The sequence below is a fragment of the Lepidochelys olivacea genome (genome assembly GCF_965140295.1).
Source record: "Lepidochelys olivacea isolate rLepOli2 genome assembly, chromosome: 10".
NCBI lineage: Eukaryota > Metazoa > Chordata > Testudines > Cheloniidae > Lepidochelys > Lepidochelys olivacea.
The window spans coordinates 63,069,651-63,085,452 of NC_140420.1; the positions used below are offsets into that span (position 1 = coordinate 63,069,651).

The 15,802-nt window shown below is 46.3% G+C and overlaps 1 protein-coding gene and 2 pseudogenes across 9 annotated transcripts in view; all 3 read left to right on the top strand.

The window, feature by feature from the left end:
- LOC311527588 (tropomodulin-2) overlaps positions 1-15,802 on the top strand; it is an 80,325-nt gene that overhangs the window by 1,808 nt on the left and 62,715 nt on the right. The window lies entirely within an intron of this gene.
- LOC311527586 (tigger transposable element-derived protein 1 pseudogene) lies at positions 1,043-6,127 on the top strand (annotated as a pseudogene). The gene is made up of 2 exons (XR_014714733.1): positions 1,043-1,253; positions 3,510-6,127. The product of XR_014714733.1 is annotated as a tigger transposable element-derived protein 1 pseudogene (transcript).
- LOC311527587 (tigger transposable element-derived protein 1 pseudogene) lies at positions 7,911-13,079 on the top strand (annotated as a pseudogene). Its single transcript, XR_014714735.1, has 2 exons — positions 7,911-8,175; positions 10,364-13,079. The product of XR_014714735.1 is annotated as a tigger transposable element-derived protein 1 pseudogene (transcript).

The following is a 15,802-nucleotide window of genomic DNA, read 5'->3' on the forward strand; positions in this document are numbered from 1 at the left end:
TATTTTCACCTGGTTCCATGTTTCTCTGTGTCTGGTGATCTTCCTGACTTGAGGCTGAGGTGGCTTGCAGGGTCTTGGGCTGAATGGCATCAGGTAGCTACCCTCATCAAATACAATTGCATATGCTGGGGCTGTGATGGAGGTTAACTGGTACTCTTCATCCAGTACACACAGCATGCCTCCGCCTGTGAAGCAATGTGATCATAGGTTCTGTTTAATGTGGAGTTTGATCTACATTAGTTTGTAAAAGACAAATTATACTGGGATATTTGTTCATCCATCTTTACTATAATTATCTCAGGCGGCAGCTGGATCCAGAGGTCTGACAATCGTAATTATAAGGCAGGGGAATCTGGGGATGGGCACGGGCAAACAAGCAGCACTCTTTAGATAGCTATGGTCAGTGAGAATAGAACAATAATTATAATATCATGATACATTTTTCATATTAACGTTACTGACATGGACAAAAATCAATAGTCTTGTCTGTTCCAGGACCTGCCATCTCTGTTATAAAATTTAAAAGTACTCTGTATATTTCAATGCAGAGCTCCTCATGCTATTTATTGCTGTAGTTATCAAGTTGTACACATCACAGATGGTTTCTATTCACTGGTTAGCAGCTAAAATGCACAAAACCACATACAGTAACTTCTTGCTTAATGTGGTAGTTATGTTCCTGAAAAATGAAACTTTAAGCGAAATGATGTTAAGCGAATCCAATTTCCCCATAAGAATTAACGTAAATAGGGGGGATTAGGTTCCAGGGAAATGTGTTTTTCCAGACAATACATATACACACTTATACACAGTATAAATTTTAAACAAAACAATTTAATACTGTACACAGCAATGATGATTGTGAAGCTTGGTTGAGATGGTGGAGTCAGAGGGTGGGATATTTCTCAGGGGATGCCTTACTGCTAAATTATGATCTAGCACTCGGCTGAGCCCTCAAGGGTTAACACATTGTTATTAATGTAGCCTCACACTCTACAAGGCAGCATGAATGGAGGAGGAGACACAGCATGGCAGAAAGAGAGAGAGTGTGTGTGTGTGTGTGAGAGAGAGAGAGAGAGACACACACACACACATGCATTTCCCCTTTAAGTACGCTGACCCCACTCTAAGTACACTGCCTTTTTAACTAGATCAGCAAGTTGAGACAGCAGCTGTTGCCCGGAAGCTCCCTCCTTTCTGAGCACTGTGGTGTGGTGTAGTGAGCCCCGAGCCCCCCTCTCTGTGGAGATAAGGTACAGGAGCTGGGGAGAGGGAGGGGGGGAAGGTGTGGGACGCCCTGACTTTAGCACCCCTCGTCCCCTCCCCCTCGCACATCAAGCAGGAGGCTCCTGGGAGCAGCTCCAAGGCAGAGGGCAGGAGTAGCACATGGCAGGGGGGAGGGGCAGCTGAACTACCCAGCAATTGATAGCTTGCTGCCTGGCTGCGCAGAAGGAACTTAGGGGAGCTGATGTGGGGCTGCCGGCCCACCCTAGTTCCAAACTAGCTCCAGTGGCTGCACTTCTTGCAAGCAGTGGAAAAAGAAGGCAGCTGCCAAACAACGTTATAAGGGAGCATTGCGCAACTTTAAATGAGCCTGTTCCCTAATTGATCAGCAATGTAACAACGAAACAAAATGTTAACCGTTAACTGAGGAGTTACTGTAATGAGAAGTGAGCTATAGCTCACGAAAGCTTATGCTCAAATAAATTTATTAGTCTCTAAGGTTCCACAAGTACTCCTTTTCTTTTTGTGGATACAGACTCACACGGCTGCTACTCTGAAACCTGTAATGAGAAAGGAAAGCACAGGGGAAACACAATAACTTTTTTTTTTTTTTTAAGGAGTAATCTGATAATTACCATTATCGATGATCACTTTTCTGCTGAAAACAATGTATAGTTATAGCCCAGCCTTTAGTTCAGGATCTGTTCACCTTCTCAGATTGAGAAACATCTTGTTGAATGACAGGTTTCAGAGTAGCAGCCGTGTTAGTCTGTATTCGCAAAAAGAAAAGGAGGACTTGTGGCACCTTAGAGACTAACCAATTTATTAGAGCATAAGCTTTCGTGAGCTACAGCTCACTTCCTCAGATGCATATCGTGGAAACTGCAGGCTACTCAAGGAACAAGGTACTACTCAATGAAAGGAAGGGTAATCCAATGGGTAGGGTGTTCTCCTCGGACTTGGAAGACCTGTTCCCTGCTCTGCCACAAACTGCCTGTGTGACTGCAAAAGAGAGATTATAGCACTTCTCTACATCACAATTGCAACAATAAATACACTGAAGAATGTGAGGTGCTATTTAAGTGCTATGGTAATCAGGACCATATAAGTGTGATAGATAGATAGATAAGAGGAGCAGAATCTGGCTCTGAATTTTTTGACAATTCTTGTTTAAAAAGCTGTTAATATCTATTGTCCACGTTAGCCTTGCATTTCGGGTAAGTGTGATCACATATAATTCTTTTTACAACACAGTTAGAATTTGGAAGATAGATAACTGGGCACCAGAGCTTTTCTTCTATGGATCACAGGTACTTCAGTGATGAGTGTGGTATAAGAAACTGTATAGAATAGACTAGAATAGTTCAAATCTAGTGCGGACTGGCACTGAATGACTGAAAGGTCTTAGCATCTTATAGCTGGCATTACCATGTTTGGTGGCCCATGTGAAGCAAGGGATGGCTTTAGTCCAGTTGCTATGGAACAGGCATTCACAGCATAAAAGCCGCCATCACAGGTGACACTCTGAGTCGTTCCTCAGGGCTGTGCACAATCAAGCTTGATGAAATTAGTGACAGTGGCTCCAGGACTCATGTTTTTGTGTTTTAGTCTGTTCTGATTTCTCTGTGGTATTTCTAAGAGCCAGGCAGTACGTAACAAGGTAGGTGGGGTAGAGAGAGACAGTTGCAGGGGCTGTACAGTGGCAGCCCTGCCTTGCTGTCCTGCATCTGCCGACACAACATTCCATCGTTCCCCTCCCCCCTTTATGGGACGGGGTAAGAACACGGGGGTGGGAAGGCAGCCTGCCCAAAGAAAGTTAATATTCTTCCAGCGCCTGCTTCACTATAGCATGTGGGAGATGCGGTGTAAGGATGCACAGAACCTGGCCCTGCTTCCATGAAAGTCTGTGAAAAGCATGGGAGCTTTGCCATTCCCTTCAATGCCAGCTGCACGTCTCTGCCCCTGCCTGCACACAGCAGGGAGGGACGCAGCCCTGCAGCAAACATTATTTTTCTGCTCTTTACAACAGTCACAGCTACATTGGCTGCAGTGCTGCCCCGGTGTTGTGTGCAGGTTTACTATGGGAGGTACAGCAGGGCTGGTTTTTCCAGGTCACCCTGGAAGCCAGGCCTTTGCTCCTCCAGCAGGGTTCCTGTGAAAGTAGGAACCTGCAAGTGAAACTGACTCCATAACTAGTCCTAGCCTAAACCCACAGAGCTTTCAGTAGGGGAGCAGATTACCATGAAGAATGACATGGGTTTTCCAAATTCTTTCCCTTTCAATAGTTGATTGATGCTGCATGATCCCAACCACTCCAGGCTGAAGGGAGTGAAGAGTAGCACGTGCATGCGCCGTCCGGAGAAGGGTGTGGTGCTCTCCAGCAGGCCGGGATAGCGTGGGTTCATCATCACCTTCAGTTTCTGCAGGGAAGTGTTTGCAGCCACTGTCGTGAGTCTGTTGTGTCTCCTCCCTCCTGCGTCCATCTGTGCTGCCTCGTAGAGCTTGAGGCTACATTGACAACACTGTGTTAACTCTTGAGGGTTCAGCCCAGTGCTAGTTCATCATTTAGCAGCAAGGGATTCCCTGGGAAATATCCCACCTGATCTCAACACGTTGCTTTAGGAGACGTTCATAAGCAGATTTGCAGAGAATCCTCTGATGAGTAACTGCAGGGAGATTTGGGGAAAGGGGAGCTGCTGCTAACGTGTGTGAGCAAGAAACAGAAGGAACTCAAGAAGCTGACATAGGACATTGTTCCAGTGATCCTGTGCAAGTCTGTTTTAAATGTAATGGTGGAGGGCTCGTTGTAATTGTACTGTAGAGTATCACCCAGCATCATGAGTCAAAAACGCCGAGCAAGTCATAGTGGAGTACCTAGTGGTAGCAGTACTACTAGCAGTAAGAAAACCAGGAAAACCATTAGTTTGGGTACTAAATTAGACGTTTTAAGGCATTTTGATGCAGGTGAGCGTGCGGTAGACATTGGCATCACTCTAGGTCTTACTCCGACCACTGTGAGAACAATTCGGAGTAATGCCGACAAGATCAGGGCTAGTGCTCGGTGTGTAACACCGCTTAGTGCTACTAAAATAAGTCGATCAAGAAGTAGTTTGATGGAAAACATGGAGCGTCTTCTCTCAGTGTGGATAGAGGACCAAAACCAGCGGAACATACCTCTAAGTTTGCCTGTGATACAAGCTAAGGCAAAAAGTTTGTATGACAAATTAAAGAGAGACCAAGGTGAAGGATCACAGACAGAGATGTTCATGGCAAGTCGGGGATGGTTTGATCGGTTCAAGAAGCGCTTCCACCTGCACAACATGAAGATGTCCAGTGAGGTGGCTAGTACCGATCCTGCAGCAGCTAAAAAATTCCCCGACTATCTCAAGAAAATAATTGAGGAATGTGGCTATTCACCTAAGCAAGTCTTCAATGTCAATGAAACGAGCCTCTACTGGAAAAAGATGCCTGAACGGACTTACATTTCCCGAGAGGAGAAGACAGCGCCTGGATTTAAAGCAGCGAAAGACCGCCTAACCTTGCTTTTAGGTGGTAATGCTGCCGGAGACATGAAGATGAAACCGCTGACTGTATACCAATTCGAAACACCACGAGCTCTCAAGGGACTTTCAAAGGAACACCTTCCGGTCATTTGGAGATCCAATAAGAAGGCATGGATAACTGGAGCTATTTTTTCAGAATGGCTGACTCTCTATGCTGTCCCTGCATGGAAGGAATATTGTGCCAAGGAAAATCTTGATTTCAAGATTTTATTACTTATTGATAATGCACCAGCTCATCCAGTCAACCTGGACTACCTGTGCGAAAACGTCAAAGTTGTCTTTCTGCCACCGAACACCACATCACTCATCCAACCCATGGACCAAGGAGCCATTGCTGCCTTTAAGGCATATTATTTACGCCGTACTTTCGACCAGCTCATCAGAGGCACTGATGGAGAAGGCAAGCCTACAATTCGGCAATTTTGGCGTGACTACAACATCCTCAAGTGCATCAATAACATCGGTGAGTCCTGGGCTGAAGTTACTCAGGCATGCATGAACGGTGTGTGGTGGAAGTTGTGGCCTGAATGTGTCAATGATTTAAAAGGATTTAAAGATGTTGTTCCCGCTATGAAGAAAGATATTCTCGGCTTGGCCAAGAAAGCGGGTTTTGATGAGGTGGAAGAAGCCGACGTTACACAACTTCTGCAGTCACACAGAGAAGAGCTAACCAATGAAGATCTGATGCAACTAGACATGATGAGAGCAGTGGAAGACGAGGGCCAAGAAGTAAAAGAAGAACCAACCCATCGAAATTTGACTGTCAAACGGCTTTCTGAAGCTTTCCAAATGATTGAAGCTGGCTTGCAAATCCTTAGTGATGACGATCCTGACAGGGAACGCAGCTCCAAAGTTATTAGGGGAGTTGGTCATCTAATGACTTGCTATAAAGAAATTTACCAAGAAAAAAAAAGGAAAGCAAAACAACCATCTCTAGCTATGTTTTTTCGAGTTGTGACAGTTAAGGAAGAACAGCAAGAGGAGCAGCCGGACAATCCACGCTCTTCCACCTCTGACTTCACCACCTCAGCCGAGCTTAACAATCATCATTGCTGAGTACAGTATTAAATTGTTTGTTTAAAACTTATACCTGCATTAAATTGTTTGTTTAATTTTTTTTAAAACTTATACGGTATATGTATATAATGTCTTTTGTCTGGCAAAAAAAATTTCCCTGGAACCTAACCCCTCCATTTACATTAATTTTTATGGGGAAAATGGATTTGCTTAACATCATTTTGCTTAACGTCGCATTTTTCAAGAACATAACTCCAACGTTAAGCAAGGAGTTACTGTATAATCATATGATTACCATGCCCTGCTAAATACAACATTAAATATTATGGAATACATGATGCAGCTCTTCTCTGTTTTACATTTTCTTAATCAGTATGTCTAAGCTGATTTTATATTTTAAATGTACTCTTAAGCCTTCATAAAGTAATCATTCCAGATTACTACATATTTAACTCACTAAAACAAAGACATTATTTTAAATTAATCAGTCACAGAGGTTTATTGTGTTCATAACAATATTCATTGCTTTTAGAAAAAGGGAACACTAATTTACTTTGTGTGATCTCCATAACAATAAATAGACATGTTTATGAAGTTTCACCAACTTTAAAAAATATATTTCCAAAGATTTTAGGCATAACAAAGGATTTTATATCTTACTAAGGTATCGATTTTGCTAGAAGGTTCTCTTAAAACTACTGCATCAAATAGTCAGAAGTAAAGAAAGGGAAACTTATTTGTCCAGATATCTGGAAGGAAAGGGGTGTTGTCCCTTTAAGGGCTCTCTTCAACAGGGGGGTGAAGGGAGAAAGGGATGGACAGAAAGGACAGGAAGATTTTTGGAAGCAAGTTTTTTGAACTATAGTAATTAAAATTAAAATATGTCTTTTAGATAAGGACGGTCTTTTGAAGGATTTATTTTTAAAACTATATGTCTGAAGATCCAAGCATTTAAGACTAAAGATGAATACTCAGATTGTGCATCTAAAAATCTATGCAAGGATTTTTTAGAGATGTGATTTTATAATCTTCAGCAATCTTCTAATGAAAAAAAGCAAATTTTAAACTAAGGTCCTGTACACGAACATGTGCTGAGTAAATATTACAATAATGCGCACGGTTTTTGTTAGTAAATTCAGAAACCGACAGTATATATCTAGGGGTTGGCAAATGCCTGTTAAATGGCTTCATTACTTGAATGATTCTTTAACTTGAATGGCTCTTTAACAGTTTCAATGCTGTGCTAATACAGGGGTGGGCAAACTTTTTGGGCAAACCAGAGGGCCACATCTGGGTATGGAAATTGTATGGCGGGCCATGAATGCTCATGCAATTGAGGGTTGGAGTGTGGGAGGGGGTGAGGGCTCTGGCTCGGGGTGTGGGCTCTGGGGTGGGGCCAGAAATGAGGAGTTCAGAGTGGGGCAGAGGATTGGGGTGCAGGGGTTGAGGGCTCCAGCTGAGGGTATGGGCTTTAGGGTGGGACGGGGGATGAGGGGTTGGGGGTACAGGAGGGTGCTCCAGGCTGGGACCAAGGGGTTCAGAGGGTGGGAGGGGGATGAGGGGTGCAGGCTCCAGGCAGCGCTTACTTCAAGCAGCTCCCAGAAGCAGTGGTGTGTCCCCCCTCCAGCTCCCATGCAGAGGGGCAGCCAGGCGGCATGGTGTGCTGCCCCGTCCGCAGGTGCCACCCCTGCAGCTCCCATTGGCCATGGTTCCTCTATGCATAGGAGCTGGAGAGGGGACATGCCGCTGCTTCCGGGAGCCGTTCAGAGCCACAGCACGAGCGGAATGGGGCAAGCCCCTGGCTGGAGCACTGGAGCGGGGCAAGCCCCAGACCCCACTCCCTGGTGGAAGCTCGAGGGTCAGATTAAAATATCTGAAGGGCCGGATGTGGCCTGTGGGCCATAGTTTGCCCACCCCTGTGCTAATAGGTCTGGCAGGCTGGAAGGTTTTTTCACTTTTAAATTACTAGATTCCCTCTGGAGGAAGACTCACCAGGCTGCAGCAGGTAGCTGTGAGAAGCCTGAAGGAAGGGTCAGAACAGGGATAGGAAGATGTGGGAGGGTGGACATTAAGACCCAGGGGTGCACCAAATTTTCGGGTGTCCTACCCAGCTGCCTCTGCTGCGTATGTCTAAGGATGGCCCTGTGTGGGTGCACGCCTGCGTGTCTGTGTGTGTGAGAGACACACACCATGTGTGTGTCAGAGAGAGAGAGACGCGCATTTCCTCTTTAACTACGCTGACCCCACTCTAAGTACACTGCCTTTTTAATTAGCTCAGCAAGTTTGAGACAGCAGCTGCTGCCCGGAAGCTCCCTCCTTTCTGAGCCCTGTGGTGTGGTGAGCCCTGAGCGCCCCTCTCTGTGGAGATAAGGTACAGGAGTGGGGGGAGGGGGACACCCTGACATTAGCACCCCTCTTTCCCGCCCCCTGCACAGCAAGCAGGAGGCTCCCGGGAGCAGCTCCAAGGCAGAGGGCAAGAGCAGCACACGGCAGTGGGGGGAGGGGCAGCTGAACTGCCCGGCATTGATAGCCTGCTGGGCGGCTGCGCAGAGGGAACTTAGGGGAGCCGATGGGGGGCTGCCGGCCCACCCTGGTTCCAAGCTCCCCCCACTAGCTCCAGCGGCTGCTCTTCCTGCAAGCAGTGGAAAAAGCAGGCAGCTGCCAAACAACGTTATAAGGGAGCATTGCGCAACTTTAAATGAGCCTGTTCCCTAATTGATCAGCAACATAACAACGAAACAAAATGTTAACTGTTAAGTGAGGAGTTACTGTAATGAGAAAGGAAAGCACAGGGGAGACACAATAACTTTTTTTTTTTTAGAAGTGATCTGATAATTATCATTATCGATGATCACTTTTCTGCTGACAACAATGTATAGTTATAGCCCAGCCTTTAGTTCAGGATCTGTTCACCTTCTCAGATTGAGAAACATCTTGCTGAATGAGTAGGTCCAGTGAAATTACTGAGGCTACTCAAGGAACAAGGTACTACTCAATGAGAGGAAGGGTAATCCAATGGGTAGGGTGTTCTCCTCGGACTTGGAAGACCTGTTCCCTGCTCTGCCACAAACTGCCTGTGTGACTGCAAAAGAGAGATTATAGCACTTCTCTACATCACAATTGCAAGAATAAATACACTGAAGAATGTGAGGTGCTATTTAAGTGCTATGGTAATCAGGACCAAATAAGTGTGGTAGATAGGTAGGTAGATAGATAAGAGGAGCAGAATCTGGCTCTGAATTTTTTGACAATTCTTGTTTAAAAAGCTGTTAATATCTATTGTCCACGTTAGCCTTGCATTTCAGGTAAATGTGATCACATATAATTCTTTTTACAACACAGTTAGAATTTGGAAGATAGATAACTGGATACCAGAGCTTTTCTTCTGGATGGATCACAGGTACTTCAGTGATGAGTGCGTTATAAGAAACTGTATAGAATAGACTAGAGTAGTTCAAATCTAGTGCGGACTGGCAATGACTGAAAGGTCTTAGCATCTTATAGCTGGCATTACCATGTTTGGTGGCCCATGTGAAGCAAGGGATGGCTTTAGTCCAGTTGCTATGGAACAGGCATTCACAGCATAAAAGCCGACATCACAGGTGACACTCTGAGTCGTTCCTCAGGGCTGTACACAATCAAGCTTGATGGGAATAGTGACAGTGGCTGCAGGACTCATGTTTTTGTGTTTTAGTCTGTTCTGATTTCTCTGTGGTATTTCTAAGAGCCAGGCAGTACGTAACAAGGTAGTTGGGGTAAAGAGAGACATGCAGAATCCAAAGGATTTTTGCCATCAAATAACAGTTCTTGGTACCTTGATCATCATCTCATCATGGTATATCCCAAAGGGTTGGGCTCTGGGTGGTTTCCCTTTAATAATTATGGAACTGTTTGGGAATTGGGCGCTACACCGAACTTTTGCGGAGGCTCCACCCGAGGCTACCAGCCGCCTGCAAAGCATTTTCAGGGGCTGCATAGTGGCAGCCCTGCCTTACTATCGTACATCTGCCAACACAACGTTCCATCTTCCTCCTTCCCCTTTGCGGGAGGAGGGTAAGAATACAGGGGGCGGCAGCCTGCCCAAAGAAAGTTAATATTCTTCCAGCGCCTGCTTCACTATAGCATGTGGGAGATGCGGTGTAAGGATGCACAGAACCTGGCCCTGCTTCCATGAAAGTCTGTGAAAAGCATGGGAGCTTTGCCATTCCCTTCAATGCCAGCTGCACGTCTCTGCCCCTGCCTGCACACAGCAGGGAGGGATGCAGCCCTGCAGAAAACATTATTTTTCTGCTCTTTACAACAGTCACAGCTACATTGGCTGCAGTGCTGCCCCGGTGTTGTGTGCAGGTTTACTATGGGAGGTACAGCAGGGCTGGTTTTTCCAGGTCACCCTGGAAGCCAGGCCTTTGCTCCTCCAGCAGGGTTCCTGTGAAAGTAGGAACCTGCAAGTGAAACTGACTCCATAGCTAGTCCTAGCCTAAACCCACAGAGCTTTCAGTAGGGGAGCAGATTACCATGAAGAATGACATGGGTTTTCCAAATTCTTTCCCTTTCAATAGTTGATTGATGCTGCATGATCCCAACCACTCCAGGCTGAAGGGAGTGAAGAGTAGCACGTGCATGCGCCGTCCGGAGAAGGGTGTGGTGCGCTCCAGCAGGCCGGGATAGCGTGGGTTCATCATCACCTTCAGTTTCTGCAGGGAAGTGTTTGCAGCCACTGTCGTGAGTCTGTTGTGTCTCCTCCCTCCTGCGTCCATCTGTACTGCCTTGTAGAGCTTGAGGCTACATTGACAACACTGTGTTAACTCTTGAGGGTTCAGCCCAGTGCTAGTTCATCATTTAGCAGCAAGGGATTCCCTGGGAAATATCCCACCTGATCTCAACACATTGCTTTAGGAGAAGTTCATGAGCAGATCCGCAGAGAATCCTCTGATTAGTGACTGCAAGGAGATATGGGGAAAGGGGAGCTGCTGCTAATGTGAGTGAGCAAGAAACAGAAGGAACTCAAGGAGCTGACATAGGACATTGTTCCAGTGATCCTGTGCAAGTCTGTTTTAAATGTAATGGTGGAGGGCTCGTTGTAATTGTACTGTAGAGTATCACCCAGCATCATGAGTCAAAAACGCCGAGCAAGTCATAGTGGAGTACCTAGTGGTAGCAGTACTACTAGCAGTAAGAAAACCAGGAAAACCATTAGTTTGGGTACTAAATTAGACGTTTTAAGGCATTTTGATGCAGGTGAGCGTGCGGTAGACATTGGCATCACTCTAGGTCTTACTCCGACCACTGTGAGAACAATTCGGAGTAATGCCGACAAGATCAGGGCTAGTGCTCGGTGTGTAACACCGCTTAGTGCTACTAAAATAAGTCGATCAAGAAGTAGTTTGATGGAAAACATGGAGCGTCTTCTCTCAGTGTGGATAGAGGACCAAAACCAGCGGAACATACCTCTAAGTTTGCCTGTGATACAAGCTAAGGCAAAAAGTTTGTATGACAAATTAAAGAGAGACCAAGGTGAAGGATCACAGACAGAGATGTTCATGGCAAGTCGGGGATGGTTTGATCGGTTCAAGAAGCGCTTCCACCTGCACAACATGAAGATGTCCAGTGAGGTGGCTAGTGCCGATCCTGCAGCAGCTAAAAAATTCCCCGACTATCTCAAGAAAATAATTGAGGAATGTGGCTATTCACCTAAGCAAGTCTTCAATGTCAATGAAACGAGCCTCTACTGGAAGATGATGCCTGAACGGACGTGCATTTTCCGAGAGGAGAAGACAGCGCCTGGATTTAAAGCAGTAAAAGACCGCCTAACTTTGCTTTTAGGTGGTAATGCTGCCGGAGACATGAAGATGAAACCACTGACTGTGTACCAATTCGAAACACCACGAGCTCTCAAGGGACTTTCAAAGGAACACCTTCCGGTCATTTGGAGATCCAATAAGAAGGCATGGATAACTGGAGCTATTTTTTCAGAATGGCTGACTCTTTATGCCATCCCTGCATGGAAGGAATATTGTGCCAAGGAAAATCTTGATTTCAAGATTTTATTACTTATTGATGATGTACCAGCTCATCCAATCAACTTGGACGACCTCTGCGAAAACGTCAAAGTTGTCTTTCTGCCACCGAACACCACATCACTCATCCAACCCATGGACCAAGGAGCCATTGCTGCCTTTAAGGCATATTACTTACGCCGTACTTTCGACCAGCTCATCAGAGGCACTGATGGAGAAGGCAAGCCTACAATTCGGCAATTTTGGCGTGACTACAACATCCTCAAGTGCATCAATAACATCGGTGAGTCCTGGGCTGAGGTTACTCAGGCATGCATGAACGGTGTGTGGTGGAAGTTGTGGCCTGAATGTGTCAATGATTTAAAAGGATTTAAAGATGTTGTTCCCGCTATGAAGAAAGATATTCTCGGCTTGGCCAAGAAAGCGGGTTTTGATAAGGTGGAAGAAGCCGACGTTACACAACTTCTGCAGTCACACGGAGAAGAGCTAACCAATGAAGATCTGATGCAACTAGACATGATGAGAGCAGTGGAAGACGAGGGCCAAGAAGTAAAAGAAGAACCAACCCATCGAAATTTGACTGCCAAACGGCTTTCTGAAGCTTTCCAAATGATTGAAGCTGGCTTGCAAATCCTTAGTGATGACGATCCTGACAGGGAACGCAGCTCCAAAGTTATTAGGGGAGTTGGTCATCTAATGACTTGCTATAAAGAAATTTACCAAGAAAAAAAAAGGAAAGCAAAACAACCATCTCTAGCTATGTTTTTTCGAGTTGTGACAGTTAAGGAAGAACAGCAAGAGGAGCAGCCGGACGATCCACCCTCTTCCACCTCTGACTTCACCACCTCAACCAAGCTTAACAATCATCATTGCTGAGTACAGTATTAAATTGTTTGTTTAAAATTTATGCCTGCATTAAATTGTTTGTTTAAAATTTTTTAAAACTTACACGGTATATGTATATAATGTCTTTTGTCTGGCAAAACAAATTTCTCTGGAACCTAACCCCTCCATTTACATTAATTTTTATGGGGAAATTGGATTCACTTAACATCGTTTTGCTTAACGTCACATTTTTCAAGAACATAACTCCAACGTTAAGCAAGGAGTTACTGTATAATCATATGATTACCATCCCCACCTTGTTAATTGGATTCCATGCTATTAGCTTTGGGCATATAAACAGTGTCATGCCCTTTTTGTGATGCTGATCACCCTGTTAATTTTTTGTGTGTTTAAGATTTGGTTTTGGAGATTCCATCCAGTTTGTTTCCTTTGATCTAATTAATGTATAATATAAGCCTATTTAAAACTCATTATTATTATTGAATTGTTTCATTTTACAGCATCCAATAACATATTAGGTGCCTCACAATACAGAGGAGACATGGTTCCTCACCGGAAGAGTTTAGAATCTAATACAAGAGTTTACAGTCCCTCAGGACTCATTCTTCCAAGACTGAGAGAAGGTGTCTTTAACTAGACTGCATAAGAATATTACTCCTATACACATTTTACACCTGCTGTGTTATAACCCCTTCATACTATGGTATGTCCCCAAAGTACCTGCTGTTTTATAATCCTTACAGGCTAGTGAAAAGGGACCTCAACAATAAGCAGTTTTTAGGTTTTGAGGGTGCCACAACATTGTCAAAAGTGTTAAAACAGAAACTGGTAACCTCAAAAACTGTGATGTCGTCAACGTCCTGTAGCACCAAGGTTCCTACAATGCAGATGGTGTGAATCACAGAATTGAAGGACTGGAAGGGACCCCAAAAAGTCATCTAGTCCGGTTCCCTGCACTCAAGGCAGGGCTAAGTATTATCTAGTTCATCCCTGCCTGGTGTTTGTCTAACCTGCTCTTAAAAATCTCCAGTGATGGAAATTCCACAGTCTCCCTTGGCAATTTATTCCAGTGCTTATACCTTGATAGTTGGAGAGTTTTCCCTAATGTCCAGCCTAAACCTCCCTTGCTGCAATTTAATCCCATTGCTTCTTGTTCTATCCTCAGAGGTTAAGGGGAACAATTTTTCTCCCTCTTCTTTGTAACAACCTTTTATGTATTTGAAAACTGTTATGTCCCCTCTCAGTCAGGGGTTCTCAACCTTTTTCTTTCTGAGCCTCCCCCGTCCAACATACTATAAAAACTCCATGGCCCAGATGTGCCACAACAGCTGTTTTTGTGCATATAAAAGCCAGGGCTTACGTAGGGATAGGGTCTCAAACTCAAATGACCACAAGGGCCACATGAGGACTAGTGCATTGGCCCGAGGGCCACATCACTGACACCCCCCCTTGCGCTGCCCCTGGCCCAGCCCCCCTTCCATGAGGCCCCACTCTTGCCCTACCTCTTCCCACCCCTTCCCTGCCCTCGTTCCAATCCCTTCTCTGAAGTTCCCACCCCAACTCCGCCCCCTCCCTGTCCCCAGGGGGTGCAGGAGGGGTGCAGGGTGTGGCGGGGGCTCAGGGCAGGGAGTTGAGATGCAGGAGGGGTGCAGGGTACAGCAGGGGGCTCAGGGCAGGGAGTTGGGGAGTGGGGTGCAGGAGGGGTGAGGGTTGCAGGAGGGGTGAGGGGTGCGGCGGGGGCTCAGGGCAGGGAGTTGGGGTGTGGTGTGGGGCTCAGGGCAGGGAGTTGGGGTGCAGGGTGCGGCGTGTGGCAGGGAGCTCGGCAGGGAGTTGGGGTACGGTGTGGGGCTCAGGGCACGGAGTTGGGGTGCAGGAGGGGTACGGCATGCAGCAGGGGGCTCAGGGCAGGGAGTTGGGATGGAGGAGAGGTTCAGGGTGCGGGCTCCAGCCTGGCGCCGCTTACCTAGAGTGGCTCCAGGGTGGCAGTGGCGTGCACTGGGGCCAGGGCAGGCTGCCTGCTTGCTCTGGCCCCGCTCTGCTCTGCTCCACTCCAGGAAGCAGCCGGAATCACATCCCTGTGGGGGGCGGGGAGGGGGAAGAGGGCTCTGCGTTGCTTTCGCTTCCAGGTACCTCCCCCGATACTCCCACTGGCCGCAGTTACCTGTTCCTGGCCAAAGGGAGCTACGGTTGGTGGTGCCTGGAAGCGAGAGCAACACATGGTTCTGCATGCCACGGGGGGGTGATCCCGAGGCCGGATTCGGCCCGTGGGATGTAGTTTGCCCACCCCTGGCCTGGAGGTAGGCAGAGGGGCGGGAGGATGGGGGCGTAGGGAGCTTGGTGGGCCATACAAAAGAACCCAGCGGGCCGCGTGTTTGAGACCCCTGTGTTAGGGGGTATCAAGGAGGGCAATTGCCTGGGGCCCAACACCATAGGGGGCAACGCGAAGCTAAGTTACTCAGGCTTCAGCTTCATCCCCAGGTGGTGGGGCTCGGGGCCCTCAGCTGCAGTCCCACAAGGTGGGACTTTGACTTTCTGCTCTGGACCCTAGTGAGTCTAATGCCAGCCATGCTTGGCAGACCCCCTGAAACCTACTCACAGCTCCCCAGAGGGCCCCAGACCCCTGAGAACCACTGCTCTAAGTCTTCTGTTCTCCAGACTAAACAAACGCAGAGTTTTCAGTCTATCCTCATAGGTCATGTTTTCTAGACCTTTAATCATTTCTGTTGCTCTTCTTTGGACTTTCTCCAATTTGTCCACATCTTTCCTGAAATGTGGCGCCCAGAACTGGACACAATATTTGAGTTGAGGCCTAATCAGCGCAGAGTAGAGTGGAAGAAATACTTATGTCTTACAACACTCCTACTAATCCATCCCAGAATGATGTTTGCTTTTTTTTTTTGCAAAAGTGTTACACTGTTGACTCATATTTAGCTTGTGATCCACTATGACCCCCAGATCCCTTTTCTCAGTATTCTTTCCTAGGCAATCATTTCCCGTTTTGTATATGTGCAACTGATTGTTCCTTCCTAAGTGGAGTATTTTTGGATTTGTCCATATTGAATTTCATCCTGTTTACTTCAAAGTATTTCTCCAGTTAGTCCAGATAATTTTGAATTTTAATCCTATCCTCCAAGG